We start from the raw sequence: 18,738 nt of genomic DNA, 5'->3' as shown, positions 1-18,738 counted from the left end.
CGGGGGACCTCCAACATCACAGGACATAGGGTTGGCAAGACCCCCGGCAGGAGAGTGTCGGCGGGACCTCCAACGGGTACAGGACATGGGGTAGGCGTCGGCCGTAGAGCCAACAGGACACGGGGGGCTGGCGTCGGCCGGAGAGCCAACAGGAGACGGGGTGCTGGAGTCGGCCGGACCACCGACAGGACACGAGGGGCTGGAGTGGGCCGAACCACTGACCAAAACACGGGGTGCTGGAGTCGGCGGACCACCGACAGGACACGGGGTGCTGGAGTCGGCCGGACAGGACACGGGTGCTGGAGTCGGCCGGACCACCGACAGGGACGGGGTGCTGGAGTCGGCCGGACCACCGACAGGACACGGTGCTGGGAGTCGGCCGGACCACGACAGGACACGGGGTGGGTGCGGAGTCGGCCGGACCACCGACAGGGGGGTGCTGGAGTCGGCGGGGACCACCGACAGGACGGGGTGCTGGAGTCGGCCGGACCACCGACAGGAGCGGGGTGCTGGAGTCGGCCGGACCACCGACAGGAGACGGGGCTGGAGTCGGCCGGACCACCGACAGGACACGGGGTGCTGGAGTCGGCCGGACCACCGACAGGAACGGGGGTGCTGGAGTCGGCCGGACCACCGACAGGACACGGGGTGCTGGAGTCGGCCGGACCACCGACAGGAGACGGGGTGCTGGAGTCGGCCGGAGACAGGAGAGAGGTGCTGGAGTCGGCCGGAAACCGACAGGAGAAGGGGGGCTGGAGTCGGCCGGACACCGACAGGAGACAGGGGTGAGGGGGGGGTGCTGGAGCGGCCGGACCACCGACAGGACACGAGGGGCTGGAGTGGAATCCACAGGTGGACTGGAGGAGGCAGGAAATGCAGCAGCAGACGTCAAAGTCGAGACCCGAGCAGCGAGGCCCGGGAAGCATAGAGCCAAGGACCGCTGGCTTTCCTCAAAGTCTCGCCACGCCTGCTCATGTTCCTGAGAAATGGCGTGCTGGAACGGAACAGAGGGCGGAACCATGGCTGCCGGGGCCAGAACTGGGGCTGGAACCATGGCTGCATGGGCCGGTTCTGGAGCCGGAACCATGGCTGTTGGGGCCAGAACTGGGGCTGGAACCATGGCTGTGTGGGCCGGTTCTGGAGACGGAACCATGGCTGCTGGGGCCTGTACTGGAGCCCAAAGCATGGCTTCTGGGGGTCGGGCTGCTAGCCTGGACTTGCGACTCCTTCTCCTAGGAGCCTTTTGGAGGCTCCGTGGACCTCCAAAAGCCAGGCGAGTGCCCGCGAACGGCTCCTGGACAGGAGCAGGAAATGGGGAAGAAGCAGGGGTTGACTTCAGACGGAACACACCGAGATGTATGGTGTTAGGTTGGGAGTTGGGAGGCAGGGGGCTAGCATGCCTGGGGGCTAGCAGGCTGGGAATCACACGTCGAGAGGAAATCCAAAATCCAGTCAGGTAAGAACTTAACTAGAGATGGATCCCCTGTTGCCACCTGGTGAGCCTCTGCCAGAGCAGCCTCTCTCTGCTGAACACTGGACGCTCCCCTCCACCTACTATAGCAGCAAGCCAAAGACAAAGGTAAAATGTTGTAATTCCACCTCAAATGGATCTGCTGGGCCCATTTCTGGTTGGTTCATTCTGTCAGGGTGAGTAGCAGGCAGGACCCAAATGCAGATCTCCAAGAATATTCCTTTATTTCAAGGTACGAAGTAGAACACAGAACACTACCCTGTGACACACAGTCAAATACCAACAATGAACCAACAATGACAGACAGAAAAACCAGAACTAAAATACACACAAGACCAATCACACAAACAAGACACAGGTGAGGAGGGAGGAGAAAAACACAGGGGCACCAGGTGAACACAATCGGGCAATCAGGCAGGACAGGGGTGAACACTTTTCAAAACAAAACAGGAAACAAAAGACAGAAAAAGACAAGAAAAAAACCCAACACAGACAGATCGTAACAATTTATACCTAGAGTGCGTTAGCATTTTTTCGCTCAGGGCTCATTTAGACGCTTCTTGTGAGACTTGTGTTTTGTTTCGGTAAACATGGTTCATATCATCAGTTAGATGCGTTTCCTCTGAGTAGGACACATGAATAGTTTATTACATTTTAAGAAGCCCTGAGACACAGTTTCGTGAGAAAAAAAACGGGGGAAAAAAGCCCCTTAACAGGTTAAATGGGAATTAAATCAGTGTTCCCAAAGCCCCGGTGTTCTGCAGTTTGTGTGGGCCTACTGTACTGTTGCACAGTTTATGCTGTAGAAACTATGTCCAGGACAAGGTGTTTGGAAGTTTTGGAAGATTCATAGCTAACCACACTGAAGTTATGGAGGTATTGATCAGTCTTCTCATATTTTTAAGCCTCAAATTGTCCTTCTCCCCCCCTCTAACATCACCAGAAGTCATGATTTAAGGGGTCTTTTCTCAAAAAAAATTACCGGGGGAGCATCCCCCCGGACCCCTCTAGTATTGTTTGATCACCATTTCCACAGCCCCACCTAAAATATTTTCCACCAGCCGCCGCTGAAAGACATCCATTGTTTGTTTATACGCTTCTTGAAAAAACATAGTTTTTCTAAAATAGATTAGAAATCGCCTGAAAATGGTACAAACAAGCTTCAAAATGTCTGATGAATGTGTGGCGCTGGGCTATATCTTGCAAGTGAAAGTGAAACTTAAACTCGTTCCGTTGCGGAGATATTCCCCCGAGAGTGCGGGCTGCGGCGCAATTTTACACTGAAAAAAGCAAAGATCCCTGTGTGTAAATGTGGTTTCCGGTTTTAACTTGAAAGTGCACAGGAAGTTGTACTCAGATTCCTCCCATCTAGCTTGACTGTTTAGCTGCCTGCGTGCAGGTGCAAAACATTGAAGAGCTAATGAGGACAGACTGCATAAAGGAGTGGAGCGAGCAGTGTGTTCAGTAAGTATGACGTTTAATTACGATTGTTAAGTCCCCATCCTAGTTTCATATGATATCAGGCATTATTAATCAATTATAAACTATATTTAAAATTAAAGGTGGGGTAGGTACATTTGAGAAACCGGCTCGAGATCGCTAGAATTTGAAAATACACAACCGGAGTAAATCTGCCACTTCCTTACAGAGCCCCTCCTCCAACACACACGAACGCGCACATGACCAATGAGGGCACGAGATAAGTTTGTGCACAGATGGAAGGCTGACAGGCAGGTAGGCCATCCAGTTATTTAGCCGGGCCGGCTAAAATGATTGGTCGTGCTTTTTACAGTATTACGGCTTCCACAGATGACATTTTTTTATGGATTTTTTGTCAAAGCACTTAAGATATTCATTGCTATCGGGATGTTAAGAGCATTCCATGGAATATAACAAAAAGTGTATCTCGAGCCGGTTTCTCAAACTTACCTACCCTACCTTTAAGTTGTAAACGTTAAAATGGTACGTTCCACCCCTAAAGCGGACCATACCATGTCACAGTTAGCTTCAAGTCCACGCTTGTTTTCATCACGTTTTCCAAAGGAGTGGCTCTATATATTTATTGTAAGTAACAATATATGTTGCCAGTGTAATACAATTAATGATTCAGACATAAAAGTTCATTAATTTGGTTTATAACCGCCTTCAGACTGCTAGCAAAATACTGACGCACATGTCTGTGCCCCTCCCCCACCACCCATGCTATTTACTCAAGCAGATTTATTTTCTTCAGGGCTCAGGCTTGATTCATTCAAATGATCAAATATCATGCTAAAATTAAAGTAATGGTTTGTGATGTAAAGTAGTGATAGAGTCTGTGCATAGCCTAGCTGTTAACGTGTATTTGCATGGTGCTTAGGTGTGTGATATGCTTTTGCAGCTAGCACAGTTGGAATGATGAACAAGAATTTAAAAAAGCCATCTAATTTTTGTAACCTTTCTCTGCAGTTGGAAATGCCACCAAGGGTCAGTCCCCTTAAGGATGCCCAACAGAATGTCCGATTAGATGTGAAATACATCAATGCAGTGAAAGGTAAGAGGATGCTACATAAGGTGTTCATCATTATATTGTAACATAATCAAATCGTGTAACTGTTAGTCGCTTTTTATCTCCACATTTCTTTTGGAATTACATATAGTCCACAGACTCATCATTCTAATGGCCCCTTTCATTGAAAATGTCATATATTGTCTAGCAGGACGTGGTATAGTTGCCCATGGTCAGTTTTCCACAGGAGATTTTATTTTGGAGTACAGAGGGGACCTTATAAATGATAAGGAACTGCAAAGAAGACTAGCAATCACTAGCTGTTGCCTCTGTTTTTCTTCAAGCAGATAAATGGATGATGAAAGTATATTGTGATGAATATCTATTGTGAATAAGTACTTCCGAGCGGTTTTCTCAATTCCCTTTATAAGGCCAATGTTAATATAATATTTAGGACAAACTTTGGGCTTTAAACTGACATTCCTTTTGATTAAAAATCACACTTTTCTGGGATACCTACGACGTCCCCACAACACGCCTTACATCTGATCCTGAGTAGAAACTGTGTTAAGTGTATCACAAACTAGAGACACTTGGTCCCCAAAAGTGACCACAACATGGTGTGTGAAATGTCCCCACTAAGCTGGTTGTATTCAGTGTGTGAGAAAGACGAGGTTAAGGTAGCATAATGGCGTGTTTCCACTACACGGCCTCGCTCGGCCTCGCTCGGTATGGCTAGGCCTCGTTAGGACTGGCTCACTTATGGCGGCATTCCCATTACAGTTTAGGAACTGGGGTAGTATCTATAGTAACGCAGTGTAGGCGGAGCCGTGACGTCATCTTCAATGAGAACCCCAGAAAAACAACACAAGCCGTTAGCTGTTAGCACTCAGAGCTCACAGCTCGTCATATATGTTCAGAAACTAGACAAAAGTTAAACAAGTACAAACCACAGACTGCCTGTGTCATGGCGAATATAGTCGCTGCTTTATTTATGTCTGTATAGGCCGTTGTTGTGAGTGTGGACGGTTGGAGCATATACTGCGTTAGCTTAGCCAATCTCCATTTAGAAAACACGCATTTTAAAAGTTTTTTTGCCTGCCGTCTGTCTGCCGACTTGACAAAGTATTAATTCATGGTTTTTACTAACCGGTATCAGTATGTTGTTACTTCGGCATCATTTTGAAACGTGTATTACAATTAAATCACGGTCAAATATGTCCATCTTGTTGTAGTTGTAGCCCCCTTGCCAGCGATGCTCTCTCTAGTTTAGCATACTCAGCCCGACTCAGCCTCGTTGTCTCTGGCCCTAGACCCACGATTTTATGAGGCCAGAAAAACTGTGAATTGGGACCCGCCGGCCGGTACTAGGCCAAGTGGAAACGCAACCTAAGACGGGCCGCTGACGTCACAGCCCTCTTAAACCGTGCTCCGCGCTGTAGTGGAAACGCGCCATTAGTGTACAGTATTTAATGGGTGGGGGGCCTTTCTCTCTGAAGTCTGGTGTTTGTTGACATGCATTTAGATTTAGATGTTTCCTTTTAGAAAATGCATTAGTCTTATTTTATAATATGTAGTGATTGCATGAAATTCTATGGTTTTATTCTCTATTTTAAAATGTCCTTAATGGTGATATATTTTCAGGCGCCTGTGACAAGAGACTCCAACCCTGATGGTCCCATTGAGAGCGAGCACGTTGACACCAGGAATGCTGGGCCCTCGAACAAACCCAACATCAACAGAGAGGTACATCCATGATTACCACTTAGCTTTATACTTAGCATCTTTCTGAATCACTAGCTGTTGCCTCTGTTTTTCTTCAAGCAGATACATGGATGATGAAAGTATATTATGATGAATATCTATTGTGAACTAGAGAATGCAATTCCTGAAGAAATTGCTAGTGGGAATGCTTTATGCTGAAATGTAATGTGTAAGAAGAAAGTGAAGAATTTAGATTGAAATGATACATGAACACTGGGGGCTTGAACGTGTGATGAGAGAAGAAAAGAGAGTAAAAAGGCTTGGAAAAGCAGCAGAATATTTGAACTGCAAACCTTTGAACTAACTTGATGGTGAATGATCTGTCGTCATGCCAACGGCATTTGAAAAATCTCAAAACTGTCCCGTAGATGTCTTCACGGCTGGACTGTTAGCACACATGTGAAGTTTGAGCATTTTTTGAAACATTTTCATAGGAGTTATAGCGACATCGTCTTTTATGGCGAGGGATGCGTTTCCATGGAAACGGCATATGGTGAGATCTCAGATTTGGAGTAGAGCTGTTGAGGCATGGACCGGTGATATACAGGTGAAGATTGGGGGACGATCGGACCGTGTCCATTGGACTAACGGCCCGTCCACACAGCAGTGTTAAAAAAATCTTGGAGGTGGGCGTATCTGAAGCTTGGGGATTTTTTGCGACCAACAACCAATCACATGAATCTCCCGCCCCTGACATACGAAGCAAAAAAGCCCGAAGTAAACTGGATATAAACTCTCCAAACAGGCGAAAACCTACCACTGTCTCTGCCACCTCCCTCCATGCCTGGCTCCTCCGGTTTGTATCCCGGTAGGTAAATAGGGACTGGTCATAAAGCACCGGGTGATTCCCTACCGCTAATTTCTCCTCCATTTTTTGGAATATGAGGAAATGACCTGCGGTATGTCTCTCCCAGCATACACGCGGTTTGATTGGCTAGCGCTTGAACTGTCAGATTTGCATACACGGGATTTGATTGGCTGACGCTTCCACCTCAGCTTCAAAAGTTGAACATTGCTCAACTTTGAATCCTGAAAATCCTGAAAATCTCCGCTCTGCTGCCCACAATGCAGTTCGGCGAAAAGTGAGGCAAATTTACGTCACCCCATTCAAAGTGAATGGGCAGAAGCGTTCCAAGATTTTTTTAACGCTGCTGTGTGGACGTGCCGTGACAGCGACATCGTGTTTCATGGCGAGCATTGTGTTGCCATGGCAACTGCATTTGAAGAAATCTCAAAACTGTCTCGTAGATGTCTTCACGGCTGGACTGTTATGGGGGTTATTCCCTATCTTTATTCAAGAGCGTGGTATTTAAATTTGAGAGCATACTTTATTGATTTCACGTTCAGATTATGTATTTCTTTCCCTCAAACCCTGTCCTCACACTCAGATTTGCTCTGCTTCTGCTCAAACTGTACGCTTGCACTCAGATATATTGCTGCTTACAGATTTCCTGTGTTCCAGCTTAAAACCTTCTCCTCGCACTCAGGCTGTTTCTGTGCGCTCGTGAAATGTCTGCTCTCAGATTTCTTCTGTGCGCGCTCGGATCTTTTGTGCAACAACCCTGTCAAAATCCCTCAACCAATAGGAGGCCAGTTGTCCTTGCGGGTGCGTTCGCTTTACTTATTAGAGCGTCCCGTAAGGGCGGTTACTCTTTGGTTTATAAACTACCGCCCTCCACGGCTTTATAACATAACATGGACTTCACTTGTTTAATTTACAACTTTTAGGGGGGGGGAAGCACAGTTAGTATATATATATACCAGCACCTTACATAATAGCTACGTTCTGTGGCGGACTGGGACTAAAAATCAGCCCAGGAATTGCTAGTGAATTTTCCGACCGGCCCCACTTCTGTACCGGACGTCCCATGTCCAACATGGAGCAAAGTCAAGGACCCCAAGTAAGTTTTTTATTTTAATGGTACTATTAACGTTAACGTTACTTCCTTCAAATGTATTTGGTAGTCATATTTGCGGCACATCTATGATAATAATTGGCTTGTACGTTACGTGAACACTGTTGCTAGGCAACTGACAACAAAATGTGTTTCTTATTTCATTGTTTAGGAAAAGGGAAATATACAGTTTTCTTCATGTCATTTTTAATGTAAGATCATATGTTGCCCTCACTACATTTGCACAAATGCACAATAAATTGTGTAACATGAACTGTACCTATATTTATTGCCTACTTTTCCTACAGAACCTGCTTAGACGTCATATCTTGGAGAGATTGCAAAGCAAGATGCAGTACGTGGTCAGCCGTACTGACGTCGACCTCGACTATCTTGATTTCATGTGCACCCATGAATTAATACTCATTGACCCATTGGCAGAGCAGATAGAATTGCCAGTGAATATAGTAAATGCCCTTAGAGAACTGTGTAACCTGGTTAGACGTCAGGTGGAAAATGAGCAACATATTCCATCTGTTGAGATACATGCAGTGCAAGGGGCAAGGGGGTGACCCAAATTCCTCATTCAACAGGACAAGTTACAGGCCTTGATAGACACCCAGTTGCCCATACCTTGCGTAGCCAAACTGCTGGGAGTCAGTGAAGTTACAGTATTCCGTCGAATGGCGGAATTTGGAATTTCTGTGTCAGGGTCATACAGTACAATGTCAGACCAGGAGCTTGACATGTTAGTTTCTGAGATCAAAGCTCAGATGCCCCAGATTGGCTACAGGTTAGTCTTGGGAAGACTAAGGTCCTTAGGTCACAGGGTACAGTGGAGCAGAATGAAGGCAGCTATGCACAGAGTGAGAACATTTCTTCCCCCTGGCCTTCCTGTAGAGTCATACAACCCTTGGTGAACACATCTGTTATCACGCATACATTGATATGCCATTCCCAGGATACAGCAGTTACATTTCATTAGGATTACGCTGTAATAAGCTTTGATACCATCATTGCCATAACATGTGTGTCCAGGCATCGCCCTGCTGTACCTGTTATGTGACCCTCTATGTTTCTTGTAGTTATTTAACTGTAAGTCCTAATATAAAGTCTCTAATCCCTGAGTTGTGTCTATAAGTAAATAAAATAAAATAGAATATAATTGAAATAGTGCAGAATAGTCTATATACAAGTAATTGGAATATTGATATTTATGAGTTGCAAACAGATGAATGTTATGGATGTTCTTTCAAAAGTTCAGGTGTTTATGTGACCGTCTATGTTTATTATTATTATTATTATTATTATTATTATTATTATCTTATCTTAGACTGTAAATACTAATCTAACTCCTGAGTGTTGTCTGCAGGCATCGCCCTGCTGTACCTGCAGCTGCACCGCTGCTCCCAGGAATCCTCCCACCTGCAGAGGGCGCTGGACTACGTGAAGCGAACCCTCCGGATCCTGAACGGGCGTAAGGTCTCCTTCCTGTGTGGAGACGCAGGCCCTCTGGCTGTGGGAGCCGTGGTTCATCACAAGCTGAGGAACACTGAGGAGAGCCAGGACTGCCTGAACAGGTGAGAGGACACCTGGGGTTAAAGGCTCCGATTGTGCTGTTTTTAGGCATATATTACAGGTCTCAGATATATAAACATATTTCAAAAACAAACTGAAGTGTTTTGCTCAAAATACCAAACAGATCATCACAGATCAGTTCCTTTGATTTCCTGCTTCTTCACACACACTCTCCCCAGTACAGGTTAGCTCTGAGTGTTAGCATGCTAATGTAAACACAGACCATATTACTTACAGAACACTCATTGTTTCTGACAGCAACGTTTCTGATTGGCCCGTGGGTGTAAAGCCCGCCCACATTTTTGTGTGTGTGTGTGTGTGTGTGTGTGTGTGTGTGTGTGTGTGTGTGTGTGTGTGTGTGTGTGTGTGTGTGTGTGTGTGTGTGTGTGTGTGTGTGTGTGTGTGTGTGTGTGTGTGTGTGTGTGTGTGTGTGTGTGTGTGTGTGTGTGTGTGTGTGTGTGTGTGTGTGTGTGTGTGTGTGTGTGTGTGTGTGTGTGTGTGTGTGTGTGTGTGTGTGTGTGTGTGTGTGTGTGTGTGTGTGTGTGTGTGTGTGTGTGTGTGTGTGTGTGTGTGTGTGTGTGTGTGTGTGTGTGTGTGTGTGTGTGTGTGTGTGTGTGTGTGTGTGTGTGTTGCCATCTTTGTGAGGACACACACGGGTTATCAACCCTTGGAGTGAGGACCATTTTGCAGAGTGAGGACATTTAGGCCGGTCCTCGCTTTGTTTTGACTGCAATGGCCTCCAGAGGTTGTTTAAAAGCTTCTCTCAAAGTTTCAGACTGGTCCTCAGAAAAATGTTAAACTGAGTTTATGTGTGTGTAATTACTCTTTTTTTTTTCATCTGAATACACACACTCTTGCTCTCCATCTCCCCCTAGTGGCTTTGCTGATTTATTCCAGCAGAGCAACTTCTTCTCCAGAAAAAATTCATACACATTTTACTCTATCGCCCCCTTGTGACATTGTCAATTTATTTCACTAGAACAACTTCAATTACAGAAAGACAAGCACAGGAATGTATTATTTTCATTTAGAATACATTATATTAAAATCTGTATTTCTGTACTACATTTATTAAATATAAACTGCTTCATTTTTATATTCCAAATATATATATATATTATCAATTATTGTTGTTTAAGATCCTGGTGTATCTTATTAGGAGGACTGTGTGTTCATACATATTTAAATATCAGTCCAGTTATTAAAATGATATGCAAATTCATACTCATACAGTATAATTGGGTGGTTGAACTGGGTCATATTAAATTAGATTGTTAGTTAAATTGTAGACATGCAAAGCTAATGTCTGCTAGGACTAACTGAGCAGAACACAAGCTCTCCAACATAATTAACATGGGTCTTGCATGCTCTAATAGCGCACATAATGCTAACACTTCAAAAGCAAAGTTTCAGAATATAAATATAAATATTCTTTTTTTTATTTAAAATTAATAGTAACTTGTTTTCTTTACATCATTTGAGGTCCAAAAGTATTGCATATTTGTAGCTGGTTTGACCAGTTGTCATTATCAGAAAGTGCTTCTAATTATATACAATATTTTAATTTTAAATACTTTTTTTCAGTAGTTTACAGAATAATCCAAAACATTTAATTTTACTCAAATATATACCTATAAATGGTCAGACCATATACACCGTACATTTTGCAGTGATCTATTCATTTCTTTCAGTGACAAAACTATGATCAATTAATATAACATTTATATAAAAATATCAAAACATGTAAATAAGTCATTATAGCCTTTACTCACCAATAGGTTTGATTATTTGTACACAAAATATTTCCTTTAATAATGAGTGTGCACACACACCATCAAACAAAACAGAGCTGCTTAAATGTTTGCTCCAGGATTGGCAGAAAATCACCCAACCGCAATATGACAGACTGGGGGAGAGGATGCTAACACATGAACGCTGTTGTTCATGTGTCATGAAATCAAGGTTATTCCACCAAATATTGATTTCTAAACTCTACCTAAGTTAAAGCTTAGTATTCAGTGGTGTAAAATGCACTGTACATTTTGCAGTGATCTCGTAATTTTTTGAGAGGAAAGGACTGTAGAGAAATAGCTTGCAATCATCAGGGGCCTCATTTATAAACGGTGCGTACGCTCAAAAGATGGCGTACGCCAGTTTCAAAGCAATTTTTGCGATTTATGAAAAACAAACTTAACGGGAAAATGTGCAGTCCTCCACGCACACTCTGACCCATCCGTACGCGGTACGCACAAAAACGGGAGAGACGAGAAACTGTGACACCGTTGGCAGAAGGAAGAACGGAGAGAAATATGTGGAAATAATACCATAACTAAAATGTCACCTCTCATTTATCAAATATGAAGAATTAATGTTCACAAATTGATTAAAGCCAATCTTAAAATTATTAAACAAACGCCTGTTTGAGACTCCTCAGTGCACACAAACACATAACTTGGATAAATAGACGCACAGGCTGCAGTGGAGACGCTGTGCACAGCTGATTGACAGCTGGAACACAAACCACCAAATAAAAAATTCAGATCCAGTCGTCATGACTCCACTCCGGAGGGATTCCCCGATCATTTCTTAAAGTTTCTCATCAAGGGGGTGTCTCCTCTCCCCGGCACAAACACACTGATACACTGCCTGAGTGGTGAAAAGTTAATGACAAAAATACACATAGCCTTCCTATGCCACTTATTTATTTATGTTGGTGACGATCCGACCTCCATGCTGCTACTCTGGTTCAAACTGCATCCACCAAACAATATGATTTATCTCCACCTCCCCAAAATAACCCAAATCTGACACGGTGTGAGATGTCTTTTTTAGCTGTTCTGTCGTCATTTCTTGCGATCTTCTTCATGCAGTCAGTCTGAATGAATATTAATACGGGGTGTTTCTTTGACTATTTATAGGCAAATATGGGCGTTACGTGAAGCCCGCAGACGCTGTGCCACATTTCGAGTTGATTGTAATTTATAAAGGGAAACCGGCGTAGGACGTGCATGCGCAGTGTTTTATAAATCAGAATATTTTTGTGTGTATTTATTTGCTTTGTCCTACGTAAGCCACCTTCCCACGTGCATCCTACGCAAAGCTTTATAAATGAGGCCCCTGGACACAAATATGAGAAATTAATATAAAATATCATCTGTATTTTGACAATAGAGAACATGTGTGCATAATTCTGTATTTTCCTACACACTGAATGTGTGTTTTTTGTAATCATTCCAGTTGCATCCCATTTTTATATACTTTAAACTTATATTTCTTTTAAAATTGTAATTGTTTACTTTATAACTTAAATATTTGTAATGCTTTTACTTTAATTATAGTATTAATCTCACTGATCAATGTGATTTATTCTGTAAATCAGGGCTGAATATCAGTTTTTGAGCAGCAGAATATTGTGGTGTCTGTTGGTGACTTTCCCGGGCTGAGTTAATGGCCCATCAAGGGGAGGGGCTGCTCCCCCCTCTGCACCTGCAAAGTGCATGCTGCCGTCTGGCTGCTACAGCAGTTAACTTTTTAAATGATAATACATTGATTTACAAGTATATAATGTAGTATAATATTTGATAATGATAATGATTCAACCCAGAATTATCTTCTTTGTGCTGTGCTCTGTTGTAGTTCACCTCATTGTCTCCAAAGGAAAAATTAAATGAAGCCAAAAAATGATAATTTCAAATTAAATGTCTACTTGAAGAGTTAACATTAGGAGTTGAATTGGACATCAGAACTCTTAAATCGTGTATACTTACTTGTGTACACAGATTACTCTGTGTTAATTCACTTCAGTTGCCTCCTAACTGTTTGCTGGCCCAGCTCACACTAACTACATGTGTGGCCTGCATTATGAGTGATTTATTTGGGCACTCTGGTGCTGATCAATTTGATTTATTCTGTAAATCAGGGCTGAATATCAGAGTTTTTGAGCAGCAGAATATTGTGGTGTCTGTTGGTGATTTTCCCGCTTAGGGGAGGGGCTCACTTGCAAAGTGCATGCTGCTGAATGGCTGCTACAGCAGAGCTAACTGCCCTGCCCCATCAAACACATTTGTCATGACCACCGAAGGTCATTTCCGGAAGGTCTGCAGCTAACCTCCAACATGGCTGAGCGCGGCAGGAGCATGGAGCGACTTAAGAGAAGACCAGAACGACTTAAAATTCCCAACAAAAAATGTGAAAGGCGGCTTTCTCCTACAGTTTCAGTGCAGGTAAGATTTTAAGATAATTTATTTGTGATTGTTGCTTCTACATGCCCTAATTAATGCTAAACGTGCAATATCATTTTTTAACATGAAGAATTAAAAACATTTATTGCATAAATAAATTGTCTAATTTAATTTTTAAGTAACATTTTTAGGTAATTGTGAAATAGTCGTTTTAGAGTTTTTTTTTACAAACAAGTAAACTTGCACCTAGTGATAGATAGCATTTAGTGTCAAAGGGCCTTTGTGACCAGCCCTCATCCTCTCTGAACAAATAGCAAGTGCCTACATTTTAGTAATTAAATGTTCTAAGCATTTTTAAACACAATAATGTGAAATGTCTTCTATTTTGTGATCATAATCTGAGTGCCTGTGGTTCTCTATTTGATGTAGTGCTTTGTGTGGTATCCGCTGGTGTCTTGTATATCATGCTATTTTTTTTTTTTTTTAGTGACTTTTCACTTGGTATAGATAACTGGAACAAAAGCTTCAAATGTGAACTAAATGTCGTCAGTTTTAAGACAGCAACACATTTTTAGAGATTAGCTTACTTCCACCTAAGATAAGTCACTAAAATGCATCATTTGCAGTTAAATTGATTTTGTTAAGGTTTTAACGGTACTTTAATAAGTACTCTTATCGTTACGGTACTTTAACGGTAGTCTTATCAGTACTTTTTGTAAACTTTTTAAAGGGAAGAATTTAAAGAATTGTAAATAGAATTAACATTGCTTTATTTAAATGTGAAATAAATCAAATATGTATTATTATATTATTGTTGTACTTTACATTTCATTTAGCTGACGCTTTTATCCAAAGTGACTTAAAATTACCTATTACAGGGACATTCTCCCTGGAGTAACTAAGAGCTAAACTTAGTGGTGGTGTTCCTGGCGGGAACCCACAACCTTCCGATCTTCAGCCCACCTCACTATCCATTAGACCACCACTACCACTACCCCTTTACTTAAGTTTAATTTAGAGGTACGTGTACTTTATTTGAGTATTTCCATTGTATGCTACTGTGTACTTCTACTCCACTACAGTTCAGAGGTAAATGGTGTACTTTTACTCTTCTACGTGTATTTAATACCTTTAGTTACTTTACAGATCTGGATGAATGATGTGAAATATAATCAAGTGTTAAATCAGCCTTTAGTTCCACCTGGAGTAAATCCACAAGCTACCCTGCAGTATACAAAGTCATTCAAACTAGCTGCACCTTTACCAGCTTTGAGAACACTTTCATGATCAATCATTATAAAACATATCATATATATTATTCTGAAATGGACCAATCTGCACAATGACTACTTTTACTGTCTCTACTTTAACTATATTTTGATGAGAATACTTTTCTACTTTCACTTGAGGAACATTTTGATTGCAGGACTTTTACTGAAAAGGTCATGTACTTGAGTAAAAGTAGAAATACTCAGATCTTGTTCTTGAGTAAAAGTAGAAGTACTCAGGTCTTGTACTTGAGTAAAAGTAGAAGTACTGAGATCTTGTACTTGAGTAAAAGTAGAAATACTCAGATCGTGTACTTGAGTAAAAGTAGAAGTACCAGAGTGTATGAATACTCTGTTTCAGTAAAAGTCCTGCATTGTGGGTTTTCTTTTGAAAATAAAAATAAAAATGATCAGTTAGATGAGTTTCTTCCCGTTACATGGATATAAAACATTCATAGTTTTATTAAATGAACATGCCCTCAGACACTGTTTCCTGCAAGATGTTGCGGCAGTGCCCCGGTACCGGGGTCTCTCGGGCTTAACAGGTTAAAGTTTATTTTTCTGTCTGACGAAGATTAACCTTGTCTTATCACCTCCACAGTTATTTTAATGTAAAAAGACCACTTACTTCCAGTCAGCTGTATAATTACACAGACACAAAACAATATTAATATGTGCTCCTGAATTATTGTATTGCTCTATAAATACAATCAGCAAACATTTAACATATTTCAACAGCACGTTTTGCACAGCAGGGTTGTTAGGTTACTACAATAATTCCCTCTCATATTTACTAGTTTTGTTACTCACAATTTTGACCTCTGTATTAGCAATTAGCTGTTAGCTCCTGGTGGTTGGATTTGAATGTCAGCAGTTGAACACACATAAACCTTATAGTACCTGAGGTCTCTTTGACCAAAATTAACTAATGTTTGTCTTTTGCTGTTATAGATCAGAGCCCAGGAAAAGGCCAGGCTAGATCTCTCCAAAAGAAGAAGCAGGCAAGAGGAAGAAATAAGGAGGGAGAGAAAGACAGTGACAGTGGTAATTAAAATATATTTTACATTATTTGTTATATTCTAATATAATAAACATCATCACTTTATGATTCAATCCTCAAAGAAATGTTTGTGAAATTGTCATAATTAGCATAAATATTGTTAAGTTACAGAAAAAAGTGTGTTTTGTTTAATCACAGTGACCTTAGCCTTTGATCTCCAAAATCTAATCAGTAAATTGCTGAGTCCAAGTTAAAAAAAGTAATGCAAAATTACACAGAGTCACTTAAGGCATTCCCAAAATATCACAAAAATACGTAAGACTTAAGGTCACACATTGATCTTCAAAATCTAACTAATTCACCATTGAGTCAAAGATTTGTGCCATATGTAAGCATATTCCATTGTTTCCCATGTTTAATTGAATTACAGTTTTTAATTTTTGTCTATATAGTAGCACCCAGAGTTCAAAACAAGCGGCCCTGGACTGAGGGCGAAAGGACTGCCATCAAAAAACATCTCCAACAATTCTTCGATGAACGGCGGGTTCCTGGAAAGGACGACTGCGTTCAATGCCTGGAGAAAGAGAGCGCTTTGAACCAAAGGTCCTGGAAGGACGTGAAAAACTATGTCCACAACCAAATCGTGACACTTAATCGCCGATCGGCTTCAAAGATACTTCATTTCTGAAGTCATTTTCAGTTTTTGTTCTTTTGTTCTTACTTTATAGCATAATCCATAATAATACATAATACTTTATTACATTGATATGTCGTATTACTACTTTATCTGCAAAATAACTAGAATCTAATGTAATCAAATAGTAATGAATAGTACGATTTTGGCTTCTCTTAGAAAGAAAAAAGCGGTATGTTGGTCAATATGCCCACAGAGATCCACAGCACATTGAATGTCCTTCACTCATCTCTCATCTTGCACCTGTGGCAAATTGGATGTTTAAATGGCCCGTTTTTGATCATTCCCCCTACACATAATTGACTCTCTCTGTCTGTCCGTCTTTCATTCTCTCTGTCTCCCCAGGCAAACTTGATAAAACACGAATCGGTAGAAAAAAAAGAAACAGAGAAATGAAAAAAGAAACAGTCTCTATAGCAACTCACGCCATGATTTGTACAAATATGTTTAAAGGTCTGCGGGGCGTTTTAATGTTCCGTTTTCTTCTTGTTGAGGGGTTCCCTCTATTGTTTCTACAGGTGTTTGTGCATGTGTTGGAAAGTCAAAAGTAGTCACTACTATAAATAAATATAATACTGCTACCAGAAAGGGCATTCATTGCAGTTGTGTTGGAAGTTGAATCATACTGATATTCTTTAGATGATTTCATTTTGTTATATTAACAAGTATAGCATAAAATGGTATCTGTGGCTGTGGCGCAGTGGCGTTGGTCAAGACACTTCACACCAAATTGCTCCTGTGGGGAGTATGTAAGTCGCTTTGGATAAAAGCGTCTAACAAGTAACATGTAATAATAATAATGTATTTCTGCACAGCAGTCTAATCAATGGTCTGAATATTAATTGTAGGCATTCTGTTTATCTATGAATCTCAAGCTGTCTAAACCTTTTCAAATTGGTCTTTACTTACAAATGTAAGAATAACTGTAAGCTTTAGGCTAAACTACTCTCTTATGAATCAAAACTCAACAACGTCAACAAAACCAGGTCCTCACTTCGATGCTAAACTGGCTTGAAAAGTTATATTTTTATATATTTTTTCCTTTGTTTTTAAAAATAAGCTGAGGTGGAAACTGGAATCAGGGGGCCACCTAGTGTTGAAATGCAGAATTAATTTCTCTCTAAGTATAGCAGAAAGGGTGGTCCTCACTCCCAATGTGAATTTTCCCGGTCCTCACTTCCCCGGTCATACAGGACTGTGTGTGTGTGTGTGTGTGTGTGTGTGTGTGTGTGTGTGTGTGTGTGTGTGTGTGTGTGTGTGTGTGTGTGTGTGTGTGTGTGTGTGTGTGTGTGTGTGTGTGTGGTGTGTGTGTGTGTGTGTGTGTGTGTGTGTGTGTGTGTGTGTGTGTGTGTGTGTGTGTGTGTGTGTGTGTGTGTGTGTGTGTGTGTGTGTGTGTGTGTGTGTGTGTGTGTGTGTGTGTGTGTGTGTGTGTGTGTGTGTGTGTGTGTGTGTGTGTGGACCACTTATTGAGAAACAACTCATTCTGTGAGGACATTTTTGGTTGTGAGGACCTTTTGGGTGGTCCTCACTAAAACAATGCTGAAATACTCCCCTGAAGGCCTGAACAACATGCTGTGTAATTTTCAGCAAAAGTCCCAACAAGAATAGTAACTATGGAAATGGTCGTTTTCTCCTGTGCTCTTGGGCTCCAACTAGAGGACACACACATGTACTGCATCTACTTGTACTGCACATTTTCTGATTGATTGGTCACTGCAGTCACATTGCTTAACTAGGGAGGGGTAAGGAAGGAGGTGGAAATATAGTTGCAGGTGACCTGACAGAAGCCTGTTACCAGCTACATGTCAACCATGTAGAGGTTACAAATTAAATATAAATGACAAATCAACACAATTCATGATATAAAATACTTGCATACTGTGCATTATCAGTTAAGAATTATTAATCACTAATTATTTTCTGAAGATTTAAGAAGATATATGCCTCCCAAAGCATAGTAGTGATGTGCTTAAGTTTATTAAAAATTAAAATGTCCGCTATTATACAAAATGGAGTCTTTATTATAAAATACGCAATAGTATTTTCCCCCTAACCTTACTGTAAAATATATTATTGGTAAATGTTGAGTTTAAAAATTAAAGTTTAATATAAGATAATTGCTGGAACATATTGTTCTAGTTTATTTTCTGGAAGTGTGTTAAAACTATGGCTGTCAAGCAATTACAAATATTAATCTAATGAATTATATGCTTTGTGATTAATTAATCTAAATTCATGTTAATAAATCAGATATAGCAATATTTGCTGTGAGAAGCATCTCAAGAGGTGGGAAGTAACTAAGTACATCTACTCAAGTACTGTACTTATGTACAATTTTGAGGTACTTATACTTTACTTGGGTATTTCCAGTTATGATAATTTGTACTCCTACCCCACTG

The 18,738-nt window shown here is 41.4% G+C and overlaps 1 long non-coding RNA gene across 1 annotated transcript; it reads left to right on the top strand.

The window, feature by feature from the left end:
* Window positions 1-2,843: 2,843 nt before the first annotated feature.
* On the top strand, window positions 2,844-5,889 carry LOC117498997. Its single transcript, XR_004557640.1, has 3 exons — window positions 2,844-2,935; window positions 3,920-4,004; window positions 5,604-5,889. It is a non-coding gene; the product is annotated as an uncharacterized LOC117498997 (long non-coding RNA).
* Window positions 5,890-18,738: the final 12,849 nt, after the last annotated feature.

This window comes from Trematomus bernacchii, unplaced genomic scaffold (genome assembly GCF_902827165.1).
Source record: "Trematomus bernacchii unplaced genomic scaffold, fTreBer1.1, whole genome shotgun sequence".
Taxonomy (NCBI): Eukaryota; Metazoa; Chordata; class Actinopteri; order Perciformes; family Nototheniidae; genus Trematomus; species Trematomus bernacchii.
This window is presented reverse-complemented; position numbering and strand designations above follow the sequence as displayed.